The following is a 26336-nucleotide window of genomic DNA, read 5'->3' as shown; positions in this document are numbered from 1 at the left end:
TTTATCTGTGCCTGAGCACGCCGCTATGCGGAGTTATGTGAAGGAGTCCTTGGAGAAGGGGCATATTCGCCCGTGATCGTCGCCATTAGGAGCAGGGTTCTTTTTTGTAGCCAAGAAGGATGGTTCACTGAGACCTTGTATAGATTACCGCCTTCTAAATAAGATCACGGTTAAATTTCAGTACCCCTTGCCGTTGTTATCTGATTTGTTTGCTCGGATTAAGGGGGCTAGTTGGTTCACCAAGATAGATCTTCGTGGTGCGTATAATCTTGTGCGTATTAAGCGAGGCGATGAATGGAAAACTGCATTTAATATGCCCGAGGGCCATTTTAAGTATCTAGTAATGCCATTCGGAATTGCCAATGCTCCATCAGTGTTTCAGTCCTTTATGCATGACATCTTCCGAGAGTACCTGTATAAATTCCTGATTGTGTACTTGGATGACATTTTGATCTTCTCGGATGATTGGGAGTCTCATGTGAAGCAGGTGAGAATGGTGTTTCAGGTCCTGCGTGCTAATTCTTTGTTTGTGAAGGGATCAAAGTGTCTCTTTGGTGTTCAGAAGGTTTCATTTTTGGGGTTCATCTTTTCACCTTCTACTATCGAGATGGACCCTGTTAAGGTCCAAGCCATCCATGATTGGACTCAGCCGACATCTCTGAAAAGTCTGCAAAAGTTCCTGGGCTTTGCTAATTTTTATCGTCGCTTCATCTGCAATTTTTCTAGTATTGCTAAACCATTGACCGATTTGACCAAGAAGGGTGCTGATGTGGTCAATTGGTCTTCTGCTGCTGTGGAAGCTTTTCAAGAGTTGAAGCGTCGTTTTTCTTCTGCCCCTGTGTTGTGTCAACCAGATGTTTCGCTTCCGTTCCAGGTCGAGGTTGATGCTTCTGAGATTGGAGCAGGGGCTGTTTTGTCGCAGAGAAGTTCTGATTGCTCGGTGATGAAACCATGCGCCTTCTTTTCCAGGAAGTTTTCGCCTGCTAAGCGAAATTATGATGTGGGCAATCGAGAGTTGCTGGCCATGAAGTGGGCATTCGAGGAGTGGCGTCATTGGCTTGAAGGAGCTAAGCATCGCGTGGTGGTCTTGACTGATCATAAGAACTTGACTTATCTCGAGTCTGCCAAGCGGTTGAATCCTAGACAGGCTCGTTGGTCGCTGTTTTATGCCCGTTTTGACTTTGTGATTTCGTACCTTCCGGGCTCTAAAAATGTGAAGGCGGATGCTCTGTCTAGGAGTTTTGTGCCCGACTCTCCGGGTTTATCTGAGCCAGCGGGTATCCTCAAAGAGGGAGTAATTGTGTCTGCCATCTCCCCTGATTTGCGGCGGGTGCTGCAAAAATTTCAGGCTAATAAACCTGATCGTTGCCCAGCAGAGAAACTGTTTGTCCCTGATAGGTGGACGAATAAAGTTATCTCTGAGGTTCATTGTTCGGTGTTGGCTGGTCATCCTGGAATCTTTGGTACCAGAGAGTTAGTGGCTAGATCCTTTTGGTGGCCATCTCTGTCGCGGGATGTGCGTACTTTTGTGCAGTCCTGTGGGATTTGTGCTCGGGCTAAGCCCTGCTGTTCTCGTGCCAGTGGGTTGCTTTTGCCCTTGCCGGTCCCGAAGAGGCCTTGGACACATATCTCTATGGATTTTATTTCAGATCTTCCCGTCTCTCAAAAGATGTCAGTCATTTGGGTGGTCTGTGATCGCTTCTCTAAGATGGTCCATTTGGTACCCTTGTCTAAATTGTTCTTCCAGCATGTGGTTCGTTTACATGGCATTCCAGAGAATATCGTGACTGACAGAGGTTCCCAGTTTGTTTCGAGGTTTTGGCGAGCCTTTTGTGGTAGGATGGGCATTGACTTGTCTTTTTCCACGGCTTTCCATCCTCAGACTAATGGCCAGACCGAACGAACCAATCAGACCTGGAAACATATCTGAGATGCTTTGTTTCTGCTGATCAGGATGACTGGGTGTCCTTTTTGCCTTTGGCTGAGTTCGCCCTTAATAATCGGGCCAGCTCGGCTACCTTGGTTTCGCCGTTTTTCTGCAACTCTGGGTTCCATCCTCGTTTCTCTTCAGGGCAGGTTGAGTCTTCGGACTGTCCTGGTGTGGATACTGTGGTGGACAGGTTGCAGCAGATTTGGACTCATGTAGTGGACAATTTGACCTTGTCCCAGGAGAAGGCTCAACGTTTCGCTAATCGCAGACGCTGTGTGGGTCCCCGACTTCGTGTTGGGGATTTGGTTTGGTTATCTTCTCATCATATTCCTATGAAGGTTTCCTCTCCTAAGTTTAAACCTCGTTTCATTGGTCCGTATAGGATTTCTGAGGTTCTTAATCCTGTGTCTTTTCGTCTGACCCTTCCAGATTCTTTTTCCATACATAACGTATTCCATAGGTCATTGTTGCGGAGATACGTGGCACCTATGGTTCCATCTGTTGATCCTCCTGCCCCGGTTTTGGTGGAGGGGGGAGTTGGAGTATATTGTGGAGAAGATTTTGGATTCTCGTGTTTCAAGACGGAAACTCCAGTATCTGGTTAAGTGGAAGGGTTATGCTCAGGAAGATAATTCCTGGGTCTTTGCCTCTGATGTCCATGCTCCCGATCTTGTTCGTGCCTTTCATATGGCTCATCCTGGTTGTCCTGGGGGCTCTGGTGAGGGTTCGGTGACCCCTCCTCAAAGGGGGGGTACTGTTGTGAATTCTGTGGCAGAGCTCCCTCCTGTGGTCACAAGTGGTACTTCGGCTGATTCTCTCTGTGAGCTTCCGTTGGTGGAGGAAAGTGGTACTGCGGCTTCTGAGTTTCCTTCTTCAGGTGATGTGGTGAAGTCGTTAGGTGCTGCTCTATTTAACTCCACCTAGTGCTTTGATCTTGGCCTCCAGTCAATGTTCTAGTATTGGACCTGTTTCCTCCTGGATCGTTCCTGTGGCCTGCTGCTCTGCATAGCTAAATTCTGCTTTGCTATTTTGTTTGCTGTTTTTTCTGTCCAGCTTGTCTATTTGTTTTTTCCTGCTTGCTGGAAGCTCTGGGACGCAGAGGGTGTACCTCCGTGCCGTTAGTTCGGTACGGAGGGTCTTTTTGCCCCCTTTGCGTGGTTTTTGTAGGGTTTTGTGTTAACCGCAAAGTTACCTTTCCTATCCTCGCTCTGTTCAGAAAGTCAGGCCTCACTTTGCTAAATCTATTTCATCTCTACGTTTGTCTTTTCATCTTAACTCACAGTCATTATATGTGGGGGCTGCCTTTTCCTTTGGGGTATTTCTCTGAGGCAAGGTAGGCTTATTTTCTATTTTCAGGCTAGCTAGTTTCTCAGGCTGTGCCGAGTTGCATATGGAGCGTTAGGCGCAATCCACGGCTGCCCCTAGTGTTGTTGGAGAGGATTAGGGATTGCGGTCAGCAGAGTTCCCATGTCTCAGAGCTCGTTCTATGTTTTTGGGTTATTGTCAGGTCACTGTATGTGCTCTGACCTCTATGTCCATTGTGGTACTGAATTATCTTATCATAACAGGTGCTGTGTTGTGAATTCAGCTTTTGGGCTCCCTCCGGTGGTTGTAGAGGGTAATGCAGTTGTGCCTGGACTGCAGGAGTGGACAGGTGTATCTAATAATTGCAAAACTGACTGGGTTATATAGCTTTGCAGGATCCTTTTGTCAGTGCCAGTTGTCCATTGTTCTGGAAGGATTCACTTCCCTGCTGGTCTCTCCAGTTTGCTGTGTTTTTCTACAAAGATAAGTCCTGGCTTTGTTTTTGCTGTCCACCTGCTGTGGACCTTGGAGTTCTGTGCATTTTCATGTTTTTGTCTTGTCCAGCTTAGTCTGTGAAGGATTTTTTGCAGCCTAGCTATTTCTCTGGAGATGCAGATATACCCCCCATGTCTTTAGTCAGATGTGGTGATTCGTATTTTCTGAGGTGGATATTTTCTAGTGTTTTTATAATGACAGCATAGTACTCTGTTTTATTCTTTCTGTTTAGCTAGTATGGCCTCCTATGCTAAAATCTGATTTCATATCTGCATATGTTATTTCCCTCTCCTCTCACAGTCAATATTTGTGGGGGGCTATCTATCCTTTGGGGATTTTCTCTGAGGCAAGATAGGTTTCCTGTTTCTGTCTTTAGGGGTAGTTAGATGTTAGGCTGTGCCAAGGGGTCTAGGGAGTGTTAGGTACCCCCCACGGCTACTTCTAGTTGCGCTGCTAGGTTCAGGGTTTGCGGTCAGTACAGGGACCACCTTCTCCAGAGTCCGTCTCATGCTGCTCCTAGGCCACCAGATCATAACAGTGCTGTCCATAGTATTACACAGCCCTTGCTAAAAAGCCATTCCCTTTAACTCTTACAAAATAACATCCTTTCAACCCAGTTTCATTTTGAGCACCGAGTTTAATTTTCTCTCCTAGACTTCTCTTCCATTTGTAATATGTAATATCCCAAATCGGAGTGGTCCACGAGCAAGGTCCTGTCCGATTGGACATGAGCTAAACATATAAAAGGGTCTCAGAGGCACATGCAGGCGCACTAGCATCATCTTTGTTTACATTTGTATGAGACTTTGCTCTAATGTGGTCTTTGCCAGCATGTGCTCAGGGTCGGCGTAAAGCCGTTAGAATTCCGGCACCTCCGGAGAGGAGTTTGTATGAATTCAGGGCTGGCGGTTAGCCATTAGAATTCCGGCACCTCAGGAGAGGAGTTGGTTGAGTTCACTTGCTGATTGTGTGACCACGTTCTGCCTTTACCCCGTTAGCAGTCACATTCCCCTGTGAGGTTAACAGAGGTCATGCCTAGCGCCATACCAGCTCTCTTGCAGAGCATCTATTCCGTTACTGTGTGCGATTGACAGCTCTAATGCAGAGAACTTGAAATGGAAAGAAGGTGGGCACCACTTAATAAAATACAATTACACCATACAGCCAGGTGCTACTCAATGCGCAACAAGAATTATAAATAGTAAAGAAAAAGAGTGCAAAATATAGTGCACACAAGGCAATAATAAATAGAAAGAGGCTTTATTACAACAATGACAAGACAGACAAAAACTGCAATTATAAGCAATTAAAATCATGATGGAGCGACATGCAAGACAATGAAAGGCAAGTGAAATAGGAAATGTGCAAAATTACAAAAATCTTCAAAAAATATTATAAAGGAAGTCAATGTTGTGAATATATGATAGATCTGGTATAAAAGAGGCAATTAAAGGATTTCCAGGGAGAATGATGTGAAATGTCCATGGCTGGAAAAAAATATATATTGCGTGTCTAACAGATTATGTGATATAATAATGAAATGTTCAAATAACTGTATAGGACAACTGATCTATCTCCCTGAGAATCAAATCATATATAAATACCCACCTGACAGTTTTCATATATACAAAATATAAACATGCATGAATCAATGTATGAAGTCATAGATCACAAGAGTGGAGATAGTCCATCAGAGGCTCAAACACACATGCAAGCACTCAGAATGTGTTTGTAACAAAATACTATGGCAAAAATAAGCCAAATAGGGATCACATATGTGAAAAAAGCCCCCATGGTGAGCTGAGAGTCACCAAGTTTCTCAACAAAGACCGCACAAATACCTAAACATACTTACTAAGTCAGCATGCCCTAGCTCTGCACAAAGACCTGAAAAAAATATATGCTGCCAAGGTGCATTTCACCACTGACACCTAGACAAACAAACATGGGCATATGCGTTACATCTCATTGACTGGGCGCTGAGTGACTCTGGTGGCTGTGGAGACAGGCTGATAAGGGGCTGCAGAGGCACTGGAGGAGGTGGAGGAGCCTGGAGCAATGGAGGAAATGATAGATACAGAGGTTTGTCTCACATGCCTTGGAGATTCCAAGACTTGTGGAGCAGCCCCTTGACTGCACTGACGAGGGGCAGTACTTCAAAACACAGTGTCTTCAAATTGAGATTCTGGTTTGGCTATTATCCTAAGTCATATGACAAGGCTCATTAAAGGGTCAACATTGACTTGTAGGATTGCTACCTTTCAATAGGTGGCACTGGAGTTCTAGCTCTCTTCCTCTCTGAAGAGACAATTTGCATAATTAGCATATTACCCAGAGGAGCATTGCGGCTTTAAGTCTCCTCATCTTGGCATGCTTAGCATGTCGATCTGCGCAAGGAGAAGTGATACTTCTTGGATAAATATTATTAGGAAAATTCTTTTAAATAAGTAATCCATTCAGCATAAAAGTCACAAGCCCCCAATGTGGGAAGAGTTCTATGAGCAGACGCGTTTCAAACCTAGTAGTTTTTAATCCTTGCATACCAACATGAACAAAAAACAACCTTTTATACCACATCTGTTGTGAATTCCGCTCTTGGGCTCCCTCCGGTGGTTGTAAGTGGCACTTTTGTGAGTTCTGCTCTTGGGCTCCCTCTTGTGGTTTTTAGTGGTATGGCTGCTCCTTGGAGTTAGCTGTCATCAGCTGCCTCCACTTATCTTCTTTTCTGCTCGGCTATTTAAGTCTGGCTTTATCTTCAGCCAGTGCCACTTGTAAATGGTTCCTGGTTGGATTCACATCTCTTTGGAATTCCCTGTTATCCTGACCAGTTCAGCTAAGCTAAGTTTTTGCTTGCCCTTTTCTGTCCATAGATTGTGAACTTATCCATTCTGTGCTTTCTATGTTTGTTCAGCTTATCAGTGTGAATTAATTTTGTCTTGCTGGAAGCTCTGGGAGGCAGATTTGCCCTCCACACCTTTAGTCAGGTGTGGAGATTTTTTTGTAAACTCTGCGTGGATTTTTGTAGTGTTTTATACTGACCGCACAGTATTCCATCCTGTCCTATCTATTTAGTTATAGATAATAAGTGACTGGCACACTCCGGACGTGTTGTGATGCAAAATTGGGGTTTATTATACATACAGTAACACAAACGTTTCGGTCATAACTGGACCTTCATCAGTGTGCTAAAGAAAAATACATACAAAGGGAGTGATATCCAAAACATAAAGGATCAAAAATATACAAAATAAACATAAACAAAATGAACAAAAGTATATACAACACAAAAGGTCATGTTTCCAGAAAGAATTGATAATAACATCATAGGAGGACTGTCAAAACAAAATTTGCCGAGAAAGAAGCGAACAATTGTGTGCAGGTCTGGTGACATGGAAGAGGGAGCAAGAGGAAGGAAGTATGAAAAGTAGGTGATGAAAGACACACTGTGCCATGAGGTAAGGCTGAAAAGGTAAACCTACCTAGATAACTAGTATGTTGAAGGAGCCCCAATAATTGAAACTACATTGCATCTGAGGGGAAATAAAGTGCATATATACATGAACCTGTGCGTCCCTAAATGGGCCAAAGCGTAACACTATAAGGCTTTATGTGTCATATAAGATGGTTACATACCAGAAAAAAGCCTGGAGCTATATGAAATTCAGGTGATAGTATCAGTCCATGGACACAGGGGAATATGGCCCAGATGGTGCTATCTGCAGGGGAGATTGGTAAAATGTAGATTGTGCCTGTGAGCCACTGGGTCATGTAGGTATATGGTACCTACCAGAAAAGAAACCTGAAGGTATATAGATCCCAGCAGGTGAGAACAATCTGCAGATGCAGGGTGGTGTATCACAGGTAACGCTATCTGTAGGAAGGATAGGTAAGGTATATAATGGCACTAGTGAGCAATTAGATAATGAGCGTATGTAGTACACAGGACTTACCCCCCAGTAGATATGAAACCATGCGGAGTCACCGCTGCTGTGAGCTAAGAGGGAGGTATGCGCTGTCTGTACAGGGAGAGTATAAGCAGACATTGTATAAGGGGGATGTCGCTCTCTATTGCTAGGACAGAGAGCGTGCACTGTGTAGAACTTACCAGCCTGATGAGTGGAGGGAGCACGCGGTGTCCACCGCAAGTGCAGGCTGGGGAACGGAGCACCAGGGACCTCCTTATATAGTGGGGAGGTGAAATAGTGTGTGCATAGTAGTTGCCGGAGAAGAGAGGCCGGAGGGGGCGGGGCCGGGTGACGTGAGTGTCACATGACCGCTGGGGGCAGTGTTATTTGTGTTCCACTGTAAAGGAGAAGAGGTGGAAGTGCGTTCCAAGGTAGTGGATTGGCTGATATCGAGGTGTACTACGGTGGCCCCAGAGTGTCTCAGAAGGGGAAGTTTCAAAGTGGTCGATTCTGTAAAGGAGAGGCAGAGAATTAGCAAACAGAAAACCAACATTGTAAATCATGTATAGACCATGATCCTTATATATACACTATGCGCGCTGGTGCTGAAAAGGAGGTGAATATCAAAATGCATTAAATGTAATTTGAAGAGAAAGTAGCTTATCGGACCTGATCGGCTACGGTCACAAAAAGGTTGCTGTATAAGCAACTAAAGCAAATGGGCAGACGTGCCCGGTTGTGCACAAACGTAATACATAAAGAACACCTGGCTGTTAGGCATCACACAAGGGCAGCAATGATACATTAGGTCAGGGAGGTTTCAAGCTGAAATGTGATAAACAGTCATGAAAATACTGTAACAATAACCGCAAACACATATAAAATTACATCATAAAAGGCGGTGTGGCGAGGCTCAGCCCAAGGGTGTAAGGTAAATAACGTCTTTATGGCAGGGACTTAAATAAATGCTAATAGTTCGTAGTCCCTGTTGTTCATGAGCCCTGATTTAATTGATTTTTGTTGCAAACTCCTATCTATTATCCTCAATAACAACTTTTTTCTCTTTGAGGATACTTACTATCTTCAAATCAAGGGCTCGGCCATGGGCTCAAACGTGGCACCTCCTTATGCCAATGCCTACATGGCCCACTATGAGGACACGTCAATATACACCCATGAGCTGTTCCACAACCATGTCTTAACGTGGAAACGATATATTGATGATGTTTTCTGCATCTGGAGGGGCGATGTCGCTTCTCTACAGACCTTTTTTCAATTTTTAAAAACTACCTGGCCTGGTCTTAATTTTACTGTCACACACGATCTCTACCAGATTAGTTTCCTTGACATATTGGTCAAGAAGGACATCAATGGTAATTTGACCACTGATCTCTACTCAAAACCCACTGATCGCAACAGTTTGTTGCATTTTGATAGCTTCCATCCGTTAAATATGAAAAAGTCAATCCCTAAGTCCCAACTCAATAGGGTAACTAGAATAGTCTCTGATCCTGACCTGAAAGACCATCGTCTATCCGAGATGAAATCCAAATTTTGTGAGAGGGGCTACCCACTGAGAATTCTAGAGTCCTCCACTACAGACCTCACACGTAGGGATAAAATTCCTGCCACATCACGTATCCCTTTTGTCCACCAATATCACCCTGCTGCTTACAGACTACACAAGTCTATCCGCCAACATTGGCATATCCTCCGAACAGCATATCCATCAGTCAGGGAATTTCAACAACCTTTCTTACCGTGTTTCAAAAGGCCCCGTAACATCAAAGACTGCTTAGTCCGTGCGGATATAGGCCCTACGCAACCCCAGATTACTCAACGGTTTTTAAGTAACCCCAAAACAGGAACCTTCCCCTGTCTCAGTTGCAACCAATGTAATAACGTCCTTAAGGGTAATATCATTCAAGACCCACACACAGGCAAGAGATACCCTATTGATGGTTTTTTCACCTGCAACACCAATTTCGTGGTATATCTCATCAAATGCCCCTGCGGTCTTTTATATATCGGTGAGACCACCCAATCAGTCAAATCTAGGATATCCAAACATAAATCGACAATAAGGTGCAAAAATCTCTTACTTCCTATACCATCCCATTTCATTGAAAAAGGCCACAATGTATCCCAGCTCAAATTTCAGATAATAGAGCAAATCACACCACCTCGCCGCGGCGGAGACCGCATCTCCATTCTCAAACGTAGAGAGGCTTACTGGATACACGAGCTCAATACACTGCACCCTAGGGGACTCAACAGGGACTACGAACTATTAGCATTTATTTAAGTCCCTGCCATAAAGACGTTATTTACCTTACACCCTTGGGCTGAGCCTCGCCACACCGCCTTTTATGATGTAATTTTATATGTGTTTGCGGTTATTGTTACAGTATTTTCATGACTGTTTATCACATTTCAGCTTGAAACCTCCCTGACCTAATGTATCATTGCTGCCCTTGTGTGATGCCTAACAGCCAGGTGTTCTTTATGTATTACGTTTGTGCACAACCGGGCACGTCTGCCCATTTGCTTTAGTTGCTTATACAGCAACCTTTTTGTGACCGTAGCCGATCAGGTCCGATAAGCTACTTTCTCTTCAAATTACATTTAATGCATTTTGATATTCACCTCCTTTTCAGCACCAGCGCGCATAGTGTATATATAAGGATCATGGTCTATACATGATTTACAATGTTGGTTTTCTGTTTACTAATTCTCTGCCTCTCCTTTACAGAATCGACCACTTTGAAACTTCCCCTTCTGAGACACTCTGGGGCCACCGTAGTACACCTCGATATCAGCCAATCCACTACCTTGGAACGCACTTCCACCTCTTCTCCTTTACAGTGGAACACAAATAACACTGCCCCCAGCGGTCATGTGACACTCACGTCACCCGGCCCCGCCCCCTCCGGCCTCTCTTCTCCGGCAACTACTATGCACACACTATTTCACCTCCCCACTATATAAGGAGGTCCCTGGTGCTCCGTTCCCCAGCCTGCACTTGCGGTGGACACCGCGTGCTCCCTCCACTCATCAGGCTGGTAAGTTCTACACAGTGCACGCTCTCTGTCCTAGCAATACAGAGCGACATCCCCCTTATACAATGTCTGCTTATACTCTCCCTGTACAGACAGCGCATACCTCCCTCTTAGCTCACAGCAGCGGTGACTCCGCATGGTTTCATATCTACTGGGGGGTAAGTCCTGTGTACTACATACGCTCATTATCTAATTGCTCACTAGTGCCATTATATACCTTACCTATCCTTCCTACAGATTTTTTTTTTTATTTTTTTTTTATCAGATAAATTTTTATTGAACATAATAAATGTTATCTATTCATACAACAAAGTGCATTTGTGTTTTTCATTTTAACAAGAAAATATACCCCTTCTCCCCCCTCCCTCCTTCAGATAACCAACCCCAACTTCCCCCCCTCCTCCCCAAGAAGATCATTTTTATTACAGACAAATTGTATTATTAACATTATTTACCACAACCTCTTAATCATTCCCATTTAGCCATGGCTGCCATAGCTTTTGAAAAAACCCCATCCTATTCCTCTTGGTATAAATGCTTTTTTCGAGCTGGACAATATGATTCACCTGTGCGGTAAATTCTCGTCTGGTTGGAGGTTCCTCCCTAATCCAGTATCTCGCAATCACTTTCCTTGCAACGAAGAGCAATCTAGCTATTGCCATTTTGGCAGTTTCATCAGCCGACAACTCCTCCACATACCCAAGTATACAAACCACTGGATCCCTGGGAATCGCACATCCATAAAGCACTCCAATTTGGTTCAACACTGCTACCCAATATGAAAAGAGCCTGGGGCACACCCACAACATGTGGAGCATACCCGCCTCAGTCTGAGTGCACCTAGGGCACTCAGAATCCAATCTCACTCCGGCTTTGAACAACAAGTCGGGTGTCCTATAGACCCTATTAACCACATACAATTGCGAGAGCCTCCCAGGCTCACTCATTGACAATTTAGGTATGTATTCCAGAATAGACCCCCATTTGTCATCGTCTATTTCCCCCAGTTCGGCCTCCCATTTTCCTCTAGCTTTAATCGGGTAATCCTCCAAGAATGTGTGTAGTAAATCCCCATATACTTCCGATATAGCCCCCTTTGTTCCATTGTTATTTAGAATACAGTCTAACATGAGATCTTTCTGAACCACTATGGGCCCCCTCTTCCTCTGTGCCTGAAAAGCGTGCTGAACTCTCCTATATTGATACCATTTTAATCCCGGAAACTGAAATTCCTGCCGAAGCGCATCATAAGATCTAAGACTCCCACTGTGAATCAATTGTCCTAATAGCCTAATACCCTTTTCTCTCCATTCTCCCATTCCTTCCATATGGTTAAATTCTTGAAGAGATGAGTTATCCCAGATAGGTGAAAATTCCGTGAAGCCCCCAATTCCCCTAATACGCTTCAGCATCTGCCATACTCTATGAATTAAATTCATGGTGGGAAAGCCGTTCCCCAATTTCCTAAATAGTCCTGATTCCAGACCCAAACTCAAGGGCCATACCCCGCTAATATGCACCAGACTACTGTGACCCATTTCTTCCACTAACCCTTTCCCCCATCCCCTAAGATGTTGGCTCTGTGCAGCCAGAAAGTATAACCATGGGTTGGGTAACGCAAGCCCCCCCTCATCTTTGGGTCTCTGCAAAGTCTCCTGCCTAATCCTCGGGCTCTTCTTTCCCCACACCAACTCTCCAAACATCGATTTCAGCTTACGGAATGTTCTCATCGGGTTCCATACCGGAGAATTATGTAGGACATACAAGATCTGAGGCATCACCACCATCTTAAGGAGATTTACTCTTCCTACCACTGACAAATTTAGCTTACTCCAAGCTGAGATCTTAGTGCGTATCTTAGTTACTAAAGGCTCGAGATTAAGTTCCTCAAATCTAGTTAAGGGAAGAGTTACCTGAATCCCCAAATATTTAAACTGAGTGACCACCCTTAATTTTGTATCTTCTTCCACCTCCCTTGTACAATCCACTTCTCTATCTATCTGCATAACACTCAATTTGTCCCAATTAATAACTAGCCCTGAAATTTGCCCAAATCTCTCGATTAATGCTATTACATTTCTTAGTGGTTCCCCAGAGCTCTCAAGGAAAAGCAGTATGTCATCTGCATATAAGGCGATTTTTTCCTCCATCTTCCCATATAAAAACCCTTTCACCATTTGAGACCGTCTGATAGTCGCTGCCAGTGGTTCCACCGCCAAAGCAAATAGCAGCGGGGACAACGGGCACTCCTGCCTTGTACCTCTAAAAAGCTGAAAGCTGTCTGACATCATATTGTTCACCCTGATTTTGGCCACCGGAGAGGAGTATAGGAGTCTCACCCATGACACAAAGACTGGCCCAAACCCACAACGACTCAGCACCGACCACAGGTATTGCCATTCTATACTATCAAAGGCCTTGTGTGCATCGAGGGAAACCACCACTCTCTTGCCAGCATTATCAGCCGGTATTTGCATATTAAGAAATAGCCTTCTCAAGTTAATGGCAGTTGATTTATTAGGCATAAAGCCTGATTGGTCCAAATGAACCACTTTTTCTATCACCCGGGTCAGCCTGTTCGCCAGGGCCTTAGCCAGAATCTTGACATCTGTCGTTAGGAGTGATATCGGCCTATATGACTCCGGCAATCTTGGGTTCTTGTCTGGTTTGGGGATGACCACAATAATGGCCTCCCTCATGGAATCAGGCAATATACCCCTCTCCAGTGACTCCTCAAAGACCTCCAACAACTGAGCCATCAGCTCCTCAGCAAAGTTGCCGTATAGTTCGACAGGAATGCCGTCCGCCCCCGGCGCCTTCCCTCCCGCCATGGACCTCAAGGCCCCCTCCAATTCCTCCACCGTAAACGGCCTATCCAACCAGTCTCTATCCTCTGTCTCTATTCTAGGCAAGTCTGCCACCTCTAAAAACCTGTCAATTTCTTCTTCTCCCTGTTCCAATCGTGATGTATATAGTTTGTTGTAAAAACCCTTAAATCCTTCCATAATTTGGGCCCCCTGTGTAACAATACTGCCATTTTCCAATTCTAGGGCATGTACATGTGCCGATTCCCTTTGCGCCGATGCCACCACCGACAGCAGATGCCCCACTTTCTCTCCCTCCGCATAAAATGCCTCTCTTTGGAAATTCCTTGTCCTTTCTGCTCTACGTAAGTGTAACTTATTCACCTCCTCCTGAGCCTTCTTCATACGTTTTATGGTGTCCTGTGAGCGCAGATCATTCAATGCAGCCTCCGCTACCTTCAATTCTTCCATTATCGCTTTATCAGATTCCCTTGTTCGTGTTTTGTGCCTAGATATCTCTCTAAATAATATCCCCCTCAAGAATGCCTTCATGGTATCCCACACCACATATTTCGCTGCACTACCTTTATTAATTTGAAAGAACTCCTCCAGCTCCTCCCCTATCTTTCCCATATCCATAATTTGCAACCAGAAAGGGTTAATTTTCCACCCCCGCTTAGCTATCTCCCCCTGGCTTTCAATTTTCAGTGTTACCACAAGCGGACTATGGTCCGAGACTACCCTAGCCATATATGCCACCTCCTCCACTAGCCCGTCCATTCCTTCATTGCCCAGGGCCAAATCGATGCGAGACAACGAGCCATATGTCGCCGAATAGCAGGAAAAGCAGTACGTGTCAGTGTTACGGACTCTCCACAGATCCCTCCATGCTACTTCTTTCAAATAACTACCAAACGCTGTCTCATTCCCTTCCGCCCTCAGCTGTGCGTGTTGACCCTTATCCCAGTGATCGTTAATAATGTTATTGACATCTCCCAATATAAGCAAAGGAACTCCTCCCCATCTACCGGCTATATTAAGAATTTCCTGCAGTTTTTTCCCCGAGTACGGTGGAGGAATATATACCGACACTACACATATCAGTTTAGCGAATACTTTACACACTAGGAATACATATTGTCCATCACTGTCTATCGTCACCTCCACCTCCTCAAACGGTACGTTCGTGTGCACCAGAATCGACACCCCTCTAGCATAGTTCGAGAACGTCGCATGGTACGCCCTCCTCACCCATCTTTTATGCAGTATATCCACTTTTTCTTTTACTAAATGGGTTTCCTGAAGGCATATCAGCGAGGGCCTCTGTTTCAAGATATATTGCAAAATCGCCGTACGCTTTGTATTGTTTGATAGACCTCTAATGTTCCAGCTCAAAATTTTAACTTTATCTCTCATCATATTGCCAAACAATGAAAATATTCTTCTCCCATCCTTTGATCTTCTTCCCCCCTCCCCTAAACTGACCCCTCCCCCCCCCAAACCTCCCCCCCATCCCTCATTATTACAAATTAACCTAAACCTTACCTCTCCCTCCCTCAATAACCTCCTCCCTCACAAAACTCCTACTCCCTCTCTATATGAGAAAAAGGGGAACGTACTAACACTCCTACCAGTGACTTAGAATCCGACACTCACCCACAATAAATTTCCCACTGTTCAACAGTCGTTCCCCTCCCCCCGCCCATCTGAAACATAATGTAAAAACAGTTGCGCCGCCGAACACAACCAAAGCGCACTAGTCCTTCAAAACAAGTTACCCCAGTATTCTGTCACAGTGAACCCGTAGCTCAGTTAATTCTGTCAGATGAACACTTTAGACAGAAAATCACTCCTGATCCTCCTCAGCGGTTCCCTTCCGCTTCAATACGCTTCGCGTTCAGATCCAACCAGTGTGACACTTCCTCAGGGCTCTGGAAAAAGTGGACCTTATCCATAGCCACCACGCGTAGTTTTGCCGGATACAGCATAGAATAAGCCAGGCCCAGTTCACGCAGACGTCTTTTAGTCTCTCCAAACTTCATCCTAAGCCTCTGCACAATTGTGGAATAGTCAGGATAGATGGATACTCGATTTCCATCGATGGTTAATTCCTCCATATTCCTGGCCTTCCTCATCAGAATATCTCGGTCTCTATAATTCAGGATTTTAGCCAGAAAGGTCCTTGGAGGGGATCCAGGGGGCAAAGGTCTGGACGGCACCCTGTGCGCTCTTTCAACCGCGAATAACTTAGTGAGACTATCTCCTCCCACCTTAGTTTTCAACCATGTTTCAATAAATTCCGTGGGGTTGTTTCCTTCTGCCTTTTCAGGCACACCAACAATTCTCAAGTTATTCCTACGTGAGCGGTTCTCCAGATCGTCAGTTTTAAGCTCCAACTCTGAAATGCGCTGGATGTATTTTTTCTCCCTTTTAGTCATTTCGGCAATTTGGTCCTCCGCTCCCCCTACACGTTCCTCTAACAGTTCAACTCTCCCCTCCATTTTGTGCATGGCTGAGCGAAACGAGGAGACCTCCCCCTTCAGGCCATCCACCTGAGCAGTTAGGGTTGTTAAAGCAGTCTTGCAAGACAATATAGCAGAGAAAATGTCCCTCAGGGTCGGCTCCGCAGCCTCATCAATACATACAGTTCCCAGCTGTGCTGCACAATCCAGGGCCAGCCCAGCCCCCTTATCTAGTGGGGCATTGCTTATGGCTGGTGTTATGGTGGGTGCTATGCAGGATTCGCTCTCCACCACCTCCCTCTGTGCCCCAGCCTGCTCACCCGTCTGCTCCACTGAGTCCACTGCTCCTCCTGTCACCTCTCCTTCAGCTCCTTGCATCATCCGTCCTGCCTCCTCTGTTCTGGCAAACTGCTCCAGCTTTGCTAGTATTTCTAGCCGCTTCTGGTATGCAGCGCCTGCCTTTGCCGCCTCCTCCGCTGCGCTGTCGGCGCCATCTTGGGAGCGCGTGCAGCCGGCCACCCCGGCTTCTTTCTGCCTTTTGCGCGTCATTTTCCCCCGGCTCCTGCAGCGCGCTTTTCGCTCTCCCTGCTCCCCGGCCACTCAGGAGCTGCTCCTCCGGTGTTTGGCGTTCGGCGGCGCCTTCAGAATCACTTAAATCTCCGTTCGGGCAGCGGGAGAGGTCCGGCAAGCGTCCTCTCACATCTCCTGCTAGGCCACGCCCCCCATCCTTCCTACAGATAGCGTTACCTGTGATACACCACCCTGCATCTGCAGATTGTTCTCACCTGCTGGGATCTATATACCTTCAGGTTTCTTTTCTGGTAGGTACCATATACCTACATGACCCAGTGGCTCACAGGCACAATCTACATTTTACCAATCTCCCCTGCAGATAGCACCATCTGGGCCATATTCCCCTGTGTCCATGGACTGATACTATCACCTGAATTTCATATAGCTCCAGGCTTTTCTCTGGTATGTAACCATCTTATATGACACATAAAGCCTTATAGTGTTACGCTTTGGCCCATTTAGGGACGCACAGGTTCATGTATATATGCACTTTATTTCCCCTCAGATGCAATGTAGTTTCAATTATTGGGGCTCCTTCAACATACTAGTTATCTAGGTAGGTTTACCTTTTCAGCCTTACCTCACGGCACAGTGTGTCTTTCATCACCTACTTTCCATACTTCCTTCCTCTTGCTCCCTCTTCCATGTCACCAGACCTGCACACAATTGTTCGCTTCTTTCTCGGCAAATTTTGTTTTGACAGTCCTCCTATGATGTTATTATCAATTCTTTCTGGAAACATGACCTTTTGTGTTGTATATACTTTTGTTCATTTTGTTTATGTTTATTTTGTATATTTTTGATCCTTTATGTTTTGGATATCATTCCCTTTGTATGTATTTTTCTTTAGCACACTGATGAAGGTCCAGTTATGACCGAAACGTTTGTGTTACTGTATGTATAATAAACCCCAATTTTGCATCACAACACGTCCGGAGTGTGCCAGTCACTTATTATCTATATATTGAGGCTTGGGAACCTATGACCGTGCACCTCCTTCCTTCGGCTGTGCTGAACATTCTCTATACTATCTATTTAGTTAGACTGGCCTCCTGTGCTCATCCTGGTTTCATTCTGTGTATGTCTTTTCACTCTCCACTCACAGTCATTATTTGTGGGGGGCTAATCTATCCTTTGGGGATTTTCTCTGAGGCAAGATAGCTTTCCTGCTTCTATCTTTAGGTGTAGTTAGCTCTTAGGCTGTGACGAGATGCCTAGGGAGAGTTAGGAGCATTCCACGGCTACTTCTAGTGTTGTGTTGAGCTTAGGGACTGCGGTCAGTACAATTACCACTTCCTTCAGAGCTCGTTCCATGTTGCTCCTAGACCACCGTATCATAACACACATCCTATCCCAGTCATATGATTGTTACCAAATAATCACTAATAGTATTCTTCACTTGTTGATAAATAAGCTGAAACAATGCATTTTTCAACATATCATTTTGATGGAATATATATTTTTTTATAATATTTGTGTATAATATTCTTGTTTTCCTTAAATTGTGGGCTATATTGTGTTACAAACGCAATTTGATCTTGGTGTGATTTTTCCTGTTGTTTTTTTTATTTCAACATGTCTTGTCTGTTTTTATTAGTGATCAAATTGTTTGCTGTGTCCAACATCCATTGTGAATAGCCACTTTTTTAGACTTTTATTGACATGAATCAATTCATTATTAAATGTGATATATGAGGAAGTATTCCTTGTTACACGTGTTAATCCATCGCCATATCCTTTCTAAAAGGAGTAATTATTAATCCCATTAGTGAAAACTCTAGAGAAATACAAGTTCATCTCACAAAATTAGAATATCATCAAAAAGATAATTTATTTTAGTTCTTCAATACAAAAGTAAAACTCATATATTAGATAGTCATTTTTTTCTGTTAATGTTGATGATTATGGCTTACAGCCAATGAAAACCCAAACATAAGTTTCTCAGTAAATTAGAATACTTGACAACACCAGCTTGAGAAAAGGATTTTAAAATCTGAAACGTTTGCCTACTGAAATGTGTGTTCAGTATATGCACTCAATACTTGGTCGGGGCTGCTTTGGCATCAAACACTGCATAAATGTGATGTGGCATGGAGGCAATTAGCATGTGGCACTGCTGAGATGCTATGAAAGCCCAGGTTGCTTTGATAGCAGCTTTCAGCTAATCTGCATTGTTGGGTCTGGTGTCTCTCATCTTCCTCTTGACAATACCCCATAGATTCTCAATGGGGTTAAGGTCAGACAAGTTGCTCGTCAATAAAACACAGTGATACTTAAAACAATAGTCAAAATAAACAACTCGTAACACTTTGGCAAAGAGAGGAAAGCTCCTCACTTCATAAATAAATCCTCCACACATTGGACCAAGTGGAATACTCACAAAAATATGAAACACGAAAGAACGGAGTACAGAGAAAACAGCAAGAATCTATCTATATAATCGTCTAAGGTCCACTTCTGTCTGTTTGTCTGTCTATCACGGAAATCCCGCGTCATGAATTGGCCCCTCCTTAATCCCCTGCAGTCAGTGCCCCCTCCATAGTCCCCCTGTTGTGAATTCTGTGGTCAAGCTCCCTCCTGTTGTCATGAGTGGTACTTCGGCTGGTTCTGTCTATGAGCTTCCTCTGGTGGATGTGAGTGGGGCTGCGGCTTCTGAGTTTCCTTCCTCAGGTGACGAGGTTAAGTCGTTAGGTGCTGCTCTATTTAACTCCACCTAGTTCTTTGTTCCTGGCCTCCAGTCAATGTTCCAGTGTTGGTCTTGTTCTCTCCTGGATCGTTCTTGTGGCCTGTCTACCCTGCATAAGCTAAGTTTTGCTGGTGTTACTTTTGTTTGCTATTTTTTCTGTCCAGCTTGCTATATTGGTTTTTCTTGCTTGCTGGAAGCTCTGAGACGCAGAGGGAACACCTCCGTACCGTTAATCGGTGCGGAGGGTCTTTTTGCGCCCTCTGCGTGGTTGTTTGTAGGTTTTTGTGCTGACTGCAAAGCTATCTTTCCTATCCTCGGTCTATTCAGTAAGTCGGGCCTCACTTTGCTAAAATCTATTTCATCTCTGTGTTTGTATTTTCATCTTTACTCACAGTCATTATATGTGGGGGGACTGCCTTTTCCTTTGGGGAATTTCTCTGAGGCAAGGTAGGCTTATCTTTCTATCTTCAGGGCTTGCTAGTTTCTCAGGCTGTGCCCGAGGCGCCTAGGTCTGGTCAGGAGCGCTCCACGGCTACCTCTAGTGTGGTATGATAGGATTAGGGATTGCGGTCAGCAGAGTTCCCACGTCTCAGAGCTCGTCCTATGTTATTAGTAACTATCAGGTCACCTTGTGTGCTCTTAACCACTAGGTCCATTGTGGTTCTGAATCACCAGTTCATAACAGTACTGGAGGCCCAAAGTACTAATGCTTCTCAATAGAGGGAAAAGAGAAGTTCTGAGACCATTTTTTTTTCTCTGCACTGTGTTTTGTCTTTCTTTTCCCCTAGACATTTGGGTGGTTCAGGACACAGGTGTAGTGATGGACATTAAAGGTCTGTCTTCTTGTGTGGATCATCTCACTGCAAGAGTACAAAATATTCAAGACTTTGTGGTTCAGAATTCTATGTTAGAACCAAGAATTCCTATTCCTGATTTGTTTTCTGGAGATAGAGCTAAGTTTCTGAGTTTTAAAAATAATTGTAAACTGTTTCTGGCTTTGAAACCTCGCTCCTCTGGTGACCCAGTTCAACAAGTTAAGATCATTATTTCTTTATTACGTGGCGACCCTCAGGACTGGGCATTTTCCCTTGCGCCAGGAGATCCTGCATTATGTAATATTGATGCGTTTTTTCTGGCGCTCGGACTGCTTTATGATGAACCTAATTCAGTGGATCAGGCAGGGAAAAATTTGCTGGCTCTGTGTCAGGGTCAGGATGAGGTAGAGATATATTGTCAGAAGTTTAGGAAGTGGTCTGTGCTCACTCAATGGAATGAATGTGCGCTGGCAGCAATTTTCAGAAAGGGTCTCTCTGAAGCCCTTAAGGATGTCATGGTGGGATTTCCTATGCCTGCTGGTCTGAATGAGTCTATGTCTTTGGCCATTCAGATCGGTCGACGCTTGCGTGAGCGTAAAACTGTGCACCATTTGGCAGTATTATCTGAGCATAAACCTGAGCCTATGCAGTGCGATAGGACTTTGACCAGAGCTGAACGGCAAGAACACAGACGTCAGAATGGGCTGTGTTTCTACTGTGGTGATTCCACTCATGCTATCTCCGATTGTCCTAAGCGCACTAAGCGGTTCGCTCGGTCTGCCACCATTGGTACGGTACAGTCGAAATTTCTTTTGTCCGTTACTTTGATCTGCTCTTTGTCATCCTATTCTGTCATGGCATTTGTGGATTCAGGCGCTGCCCTGAATTTGATGGACTTGGAGTATGCTAGGCGCTGTGGGTTTTTCTTGGACCCTTGCAGTATCCTATTCCATTGAGAGGAATTGATGCTACGCCTTTGGCCAAGAATAAGCCTCAGTACTGGACCCAGCTGACCATGTGCATGGCTCCTGCGCATCAGGAGGATATTCGCTTGTTTGTGTGTTGCATAATCTGCATGATGTGGTCGTGTTGGGGTTGCCATGGCTACAAGTCCATAACCCGGTATTGGATTGGAAATCAATGTCTGTGTCCAGCTGGGGTTGTCAGGGGGTACATGGTGATGTTCCATTTCTGTCTATTTCATCATCCACCCCTTCTGAGGTTCCAGAGTTCTTGTCTGATTACCGGGATGTATTTGATGAGCCCAAGTCCAGTGCCCTACCTCCGCATAGGGATTGCGATTGTGCTATCGATTTGATTCCTGGTAGTAAGTTTCCTAAAGGTCGACTGTTTAATTTGTCTGTGCCTGAGCACGCCGCTATGCGGAGTTACGTAAAGGAATTCTTGGAGAAGGGTCATATTCGCCCGTCGTCGTCGCCATTGGGAGCAGGGTTCTTTTTTGTGGCCAAGAAGGATGGTTCGCTGAGACCTTGTTTTGACTACCGCCTTCTAAATAAAATCACAGTGAAATTTCAGTACCCCTTGCCGCTGCTGTCTGATTTGTTTGCTCGGATTGAGGGGGCTAGTTGGTTCACCAAGATGGATCTTCGTGGTGCGTATAATCTTGTGCGTATTAAACGGGGCGATGAGTGGAAAACAGCATTTAATATGCCCGAGGGCCATTTTGAGTACCTGGTTATGCCATTCGGGCTTTCTAATGCTCCATCAGTGTTTCAGTCCTTTATGCATGACATCTTCCGAGAGTACCTGGATAAATTCCTGATTGTACACTTGGATGATATTTTGGTCTTCTCGGATGATTGGGAGTCTCACGTGAAGCAGGTCAGAATGGTGTTCCAGGTCCTGCGTGCGAATTCTTTGTTTGTGAAGGGGTCAAAGTGTCTCTTTGGTGTTCAGAAGGTTTCATTTTTGGGTTTCATTTTTTCCCCTTCTACTATCGAGATGGACCCTGTTAAAGTTCAGGCCATTTATGATTGGACTCAGCCGACATCTCTGTAGAGTCTGCAAAAGTTCCTGGGCTTTGCTAATTTTTATCGTCGCTTCATCAATAATTTTTCTAGTATTGCTAAACCGTTGACTGATTTAACCAAGAAGGGTGCTGATGTGGTCAATTGGTCTTCTGCTGCTGTGGAAGCTTTTCAAGAGTTGAAGCGTCGTTTTTCTTCTGCCCCTGTGTTGTGCCAACCAGATGTTTCGCTCCCGTTCCAGGTCGAGGTTGATGCTTCTGAGATTGGAGCAGGGGCTGTTTTGTCGCAAAGAAGTTCTGATGGCTCGGTGATGAAACCATGCGCCTTCTTTTCAAGGAAGTTTTCGCCTGCTGAGCGTAACTATGATGTTGGCAATCGAGAGTTGCTGGCCATGAAGTGGGCATTCAAGGAGTGGCGTCATTGGCTTTAAGGAGCTAAGCATCGCGTGGTGGTCTTGACTGATCACAAGAACTTGACTTATCTCGAGTCTGCCAAACGGTTGAATCCTAGACATGCTCGTTGGTCGCTGTTTTCCTCCCGTTTTGACTTTGTGGTTTCGTACCTTCCGGGCTCTAAAATGTGAAGGCGGATGCCCTGTCTAGGAGTTTTGTGCCCGAATCTCCGGGTTTGCCTGAGCCGGCGGGTATTCTCAAAGAGGGGGTAATTTTGTCTGCCATCTCCCCTGATTTGCAGCGGGTGCTGCAAAAATTTCAGGCTAATAGACCTGACCGTTGCCCAGCGGAGAAACTGTTTGTCCCTGATAAATGGACTAGTAGAGTTATCTCTGAGGTTCATTGTTCGGTGTTGGCTGGTCATCCTGGAATCTTTGGTACCAGAGATTTGGTGGCTAGATCCTTTTGGTGGCCGTCTCTGTTGCGGGATGTGCGTTCGTTTGTGCAGTCCTGTGGGATTTGTGCTCGGGCTAAGCCCTGCTGTTCTCGTGCCAGTGGGTTGCTTTTGCCCTTGCCAGTCCCGAAGAGGCCCTGGACACATATCTCTATGGATTTTATTTCGGATCTCCCCGTCTCTCAAAAAATGTCGGTCATTTGGGTGGTTTGTGATCGCTTCTCTAAAATGGTCTATTTGGTACCCTTGTCTAAATTGCCTTCCTCCTCTGATTTGGTACCATTGTTCTTCCAGCATGTGGTTCGTTTACATGGCATTCCGGAGAACATCGTTTCTGACAGAGGTTCCCAGTTTGTTTCGAGGTTTTGGCGAGCCTTTTGTGCTAGGATGGGCATTGATTTGTCTTTTTCCTCGGCTTTCCATCCTCAGAGAAATGGCCAGACTGAACGAACCAATCAGACCTTGGAAACATATCTGAGATGTTTTGTTTCTGCTGATCAGGATGATTGGGTGTCCTTTTTGCCTTTGGCTGAGTTCGCCCTTAATAATCGGGCCAGCTCGGCTACTTTGGTTTCGCCGTTTTTCTGCAATTCTGGTTTCCATCCTCGTTTCTCTTCAGGGCAGGTTGAGTCTTCAGACTGTCCTGGTATGGATACTGTGGTGGATAGGTTGCAGCAGATTTGGACTCATGTAGTGGACAATTTGACATTGTCCCAGGAGTACGCTCAACGTTTCGCTAACCGCAGGCGCTGTGTGGGTCCCCGACTTCGTGTTGGGGATTTGGTTTGGTTGTCATCTCGTTATATTCCTATGAAAGTTTCCTCTCCTAAGTTTAAGCCTCATTGGTCCGTATAGGATTTCTGAGGTTCTTAATCCTGTGTCTTTTCGTTTGACCCTTCCAGCTTCTTTTTCCATCCATAACGTATTCCATAGGTCATTGTTGCGGAGATACGTGGCACCTGTGGTTCCATCCGTTGATCCTCCTGCCCTGGTTTTCGTTGAGGGGGAGTTGGAGTATATAGTGGAGAAGATTTTGGATTCTCGTATTTCGAGACGGAAACTCCAGTACCTGGTTAAGTGGAAGGGTTATGGTCAGGAAGATAATTCCTGGGTCTTTGCCTCTGATGTTCATGCTGCCGATCTGGTTCGTGCCTTTCATTTGGCTCATCCTGGTCGGCCTGGGGGCTCTGGTGAGGGTTCGGTGACCCCTCCTCAAGGGGGGTACTGTTGTGAATTCTGTGGTCAAGCTCCCTCCTGTGGTCATGAGTGGTACTTCGGCTGGTTCTGTCTATGAGCTTCCTCTGGTGGATGTGAATGGGGCTGCGGCTTCTGAGTTTCCTTCCTCAGGTGACGAGGTTAAGTCGTTAGGTGCTGCTCTATTTAACTCCACCTAGTTCTTTGTTCCTGGCCTCCAGTCAATGTTCCAGTGTTGGTCTTGTTCTCTCCTGGATCGTTCTTGTGGCCTGTCTACCCTGCATAAGCTAAGTTTTGCTGGTGTTACTTTTGTTTGCTATTTTTTCTGTCCAGCTTGCTATATTGGTTTTTCTTGCTTGCTGGAAGCTCTAAGACGCAGAGGGAACACCTCCGTACCGTTAGTCGGTGCGGAGGGTCTTATTGCGCCCTCTGCGTGGTTGTTTGTAGGTTTTTGTGCTGACTGCAAAGCTATCTTTCCTATCCTCGGTCTATTCAGTAAGTCGGGCCTCACTTTGCTAAAATTTATTTCATCTCTGTGTTTGTATTTTCATCTTTACTCACAGTCATTATATGTGGGGGGCTGCCTTTTCCTTTGGGGAATTTCTCTGAGGCAAGGTAGGCTTATCTTTCTATCTTCAGGGCTAGCAAGTTTCTCAGGCTGTGCCCGAGGCGCCTAGGTCTGGTCAGGAGCGCTCCACGGCTACCTCTAGTGTGGTATGATAGGAATAGGGATTGCGTTCAGCAGAGTTCCCACGTCTCAGAGCTCGTCCTATGTTATTAGTAACTATCAGGTCACCTTGTGTGCTCTTAACCACTAGGTCCATTGTGGTTCTGAATCACCAGTTCATAACATCCCCCCCAGTCAGCGCCCACATAGCGTTAAAAGGACTGCCTTACACCGCGGCATAACGTGGTGTAAGGCAGTCCATTAACGCTGCCATTAACCCTTTGTGTGACCAACTTTTTGCTATTGATGCTGCCTATGCAGCATCAATAGTAAAAACATATAATGTTAAAAAGAATAAAAAAATAAAAAAGTCATTATATACTCACCCTCCGACGGCCCACGGATTCAATTCAGGCATTTCCCGCACCTCCCGCACTGCTCCGGTCCCCAGAATGCATTGCGACAATGACCGGAGATGATGTATCGGTCTCGTGAGACCGCTACATCATCACGCGTTATTGCCACTTGGGACCGCAGTGGCACGTGAGGAGCAGGAAAGGCCAGGCTTGGATCCGGGGGCCGTCGGAGGGTGAGAATAAAACTATTTTTTATTTTAATTCTTTATTTAGCAGGGATATGGTGCCCACGTTGCTATATACTGCATGGGCTGTGTTATATACTGGGCTGTGCTATATACTACGTGGGCTGTGTAATATACTTCATGGCTGTGTAATATACTATGTGGGCTGTGCTATATACTGCGTGAGCTGTGTTATATACTAGTGAATCACAAGGCAAAATAATAGAAAGTGTGGATTGTGTTCAAGTTGTGACCCAGTCAGATTCTAAGGAAAACCCGTTAAGGGCTTTTATTTTTGGAGTGAACTACAGGATGGTAGTGGGAGAGTTCACACTCTCCAGCCTGGTTTTGGAAGTGGCACTATGGCCACAATTCCATTTAAATCTGTCAGTTTTGCCCTGCGTGTGTCAGTTTGGAGTTTCCAATTTGCAGTGCAGGTGTCTTTGTGCAACCCCAGGACTGTGTGGAGCTAGCACAGAGCCAGAGACTTCCAGGCAGCTGACACACCCAAAAGACATGGCGGTTCATTGTCTATGGCAACAGGCTTTGATTCTGATTTGTGGTTACAGAAACCCGGCTGTAATCCAGAGTACAGCACTCCTATGTGTGACACTTTTTTTTTGACTGTTGTAGGTTACACTTGAAATAGGTGTGTTTTTTTAGTCATTATTAAAAAAAATGATTTTTAAGGGAATGCAGTATATGTTGACATATGTCTGAGAAATTTCTAAAAGCTTTTGTTCACTTTTAGAGATCACAGAAATGTTCACAGACCAGGTAACACTGTATGGCTAAAAAATGGAATCCTACAACATTTTAAAAGCTTTTTCTCAGGTTTAGATAGCACAGAAATTGACTTCAAACTATGAAATAGTGTATGGTTGAGAAATGTATCCCAGGAAAATTTTTCAACCATTTTTGGGTTTGTTACATAACACCAAAAAGGACCTCAAAGCACGTGATACTTGATGGATCAAAATATATTATATTCTTTCAGCCCTCACAAAACAAACTGCAGCTTTATATT

The 26336-nt window shown here is 45.0% G+C and overlaps 1 long non-coding RNA gene across 1 annotated transcript; it reads right to left on the bottom strand.

The window, feature by feature from the left end:
* Positions 1 to 7229: 7229 nt before the first annotated feature.
* On the bottom strand, positions 7230 to 8002 carry LOC138680638 (uncharacterized). The gene is made up of 3 exons (XR_011321707.1): positions 7836 to 8002; positions 7681 to 7746; positions 7230 to 7601 (listed from the first exon to the last, which is right to left on the bottom strand). It is a non-coding gene; the product is annotated as an uncharacterized lncRNA (long non-coding RNA).
* Between the last annotated feature and the right edge of the window lie 18334 nt (positions 8003 to 26336).

This window comes from Ranitomeya imitator, chromosome 5 (genome assembly GCF_032444005.1).
Source record: "Ranitomeya imitator isolate aRanImi1 chromosome 5, aRanImi1.pri, whole genome shotgun sequence".
Lineage (NCBI taxonomy): Eukaryota > Metazoa > Chordata > Amphibia > Anura > Dendrobatidae > Ranitomeya > Ranitomeya imitator.
The sequence above is the reverse complement of the archived record's forward strand: the minus strand, read 5'-3'. Positions and strand labels throughout refer to the sequence as shown.